We start from the raw sequence: 1,824 nt of genomic DNA, 5'->3' as shown, positions 1-1,824 counted from the left end.
TTTTTTTATCACCCGATAAGAGTCTCATGTTAATGCAGCACGTTAACGCCAATAACGGCCCACCACTACACTGTAAAAAATTTCTGTAAATTTACAGCATATTAACAGCGTAAATATACAGTACTGAACTGTTTTCTAAAATTACGGTGTCTTACCGTAAATGCACACGTGATCGGTGGGAGAGGGGGAACCAAAGGCTAGCTGATGCATGGAGAAGCATGGTTTCAGTCAAAGTTTTATGGATTTCATCTCAAGTTGAGGCTCATTTACAGGTAAGCAGATCAAAGTCTGAATACATTTTTATCTTAAACTGCAGCGTTTTTTTTAATGTGGGCACAATATTTTAATTTACCTTTTGACAAATCTTGCCAAGACGGTGAACTAGCATGTATGCAATTTTTTACAAATTTCTCCTGAAAGTTAAGCGTGTATGAGTGTGTTTGTGAAGGATTTTCATCGGGTTTTTTTTTCTTTCCTGGTGTAAAATCCTGTAAATGTTAAACTTGTAAATAGTTAAATATAAAATACTTGCGTTCGCTGATTATTTAATTGGATATGAATTTAACATATTCGGCAACTTTAGAAGATGAGCACGTGATCGGTGGGGGAGGGGAGCAACGGATAGCGTCTGATACCAGAGAAAAGTCTCTGTGAATAAAACGGATATTATCTCAACTATAATCTCGATTACAGATTGCAGATAACGAGGATATGAAGTAAGTGTGTTATCCTGATTTTCTGAAACACTTATTTGCACAATTATATTTACATTTTGCATTGGCGCCAACCCAGTGTAGTTTAAAATGGAGGATTTGTTTTATTTGCATTAATGTTGCTAAGTTAGGTGCGTATAAAGTTGGTAACTTATATATTATCCTTATATATTGGGAAATCGAAAATAGGCCTGTAAACTTAATTTTACTTAGGAAGCATAAACTCATCGCCTTTTGCATGAGCACTTGACTGGATAGATGGAAAGAGTAGCGTTAACGTTATGGTGAGAAACGTTTGTTTTTTTCGGAGTGACACATTAGTCTTTTAATATAAGTCGTATCTAAAACTAGTTAGAGTGTAATCTAAATATATTCGAACTTATTGTTAATAAAGTGGGCTTTGTATGTGAGCACATTTTAATTTTAATTTTGCACTGGATTTATTGGCACAAATCTCTATATCACAGAGGAAACGTTACTTCATTCACTTACATTTTAACTTGTTCCTCAGCCTCAAATACAGTTTTGTGTGTGAGAGAGAGTGTGTGTGTGTGTGTGTGTGTGTGTGTGTGTGTGAGAGAGAGAGTTAGAAAGAGAGGAAGAGGAGAGAGCAGTAGACAGAATATTTTTAAGTGTTTTTAATGAAAAGTTGAAGGATGTCCTAGGTTGAGAACATAGATATGGTACACCTGCTTGTCAAGATTCTAACGTTAATGTCCCACTTCCAGGAACATGAAGATGGACTGGTTTCACATGCAGATGTAAGTATTTAATTTTCTTCTTTCCACTTCACCACATTATATTATGTAATATTATTATTTGTGTATTGTGTGTTCTCTACAGGTTGCAGCATCTGCATCTGAGGTTGAGAAGACACTCAATCTACCTGCCAATCCTCATCTGATTTTGCTGGGTTAGTGTGTCATTGCACATGATGAAGAAGAAACATTTACTGATGGCTGAGATCTAAAATTGTTAACATTGCTGTTGTGTAGTTTGCATTACATAAAATAAAATAATTTACAGCAAAGAAACGGTTTTATAAATAAAATCCACAAACCTATATTTGACCCAAAAAAAAGTTGTCAGTGGCACTGAGAACTACCCTGAA

At 35.2% G+C, this 1,824-nt stretch overlaps 1 long non-coding RNA gene across 2 annotated transcripts; it reads left to right on the top strand.

Moving 5' to 3' along the window:
- Window positions 1-216: 216 nt before the first annotated feature.
- Window positions 217-1,601, top strand: LOC113051896 (uncharacterized). 2 transcript variants are annotated; one of them, XR_003276956.1, is made up of 4 exons: window positions 217-272; window positions 694-716; window positions 1,442-1,474; window positions 1,557-1,601. It is a non-coding gene; the product is annotated as an uncharacterized LOC113051896 (long non-coding RNA). The 2 variants fall into 2 exon arrangements; XR_003276955.1 differs by lacking the exon at window positions 217-272 and having other exon boundaries at window positions 632-716; window positions 1,557-1,597.
- Window positions 1,602-1,824: the final 223 nt, after the last annotated feature.

The sequence above is a fragment of the Carassius auratus genome, chromosome 32, assembly GCF_003368295.1.
Source record: "Carassius auratus strain Wakin chromosome 32, ASM336829v1, whole genome shotgun sequence".
In the NCBI taxonomy this organism is placed as follows: Eukaryota; Metazoa; Chordata; class Actinopteri; order Cypriniformes; family Cyprinidae; genus Carassius; species Carassius auratus.
Note: the sequence above shows the minus strand (reverse complement) of the source record. Positions and strands in the feature narration are given on the sequence as shown.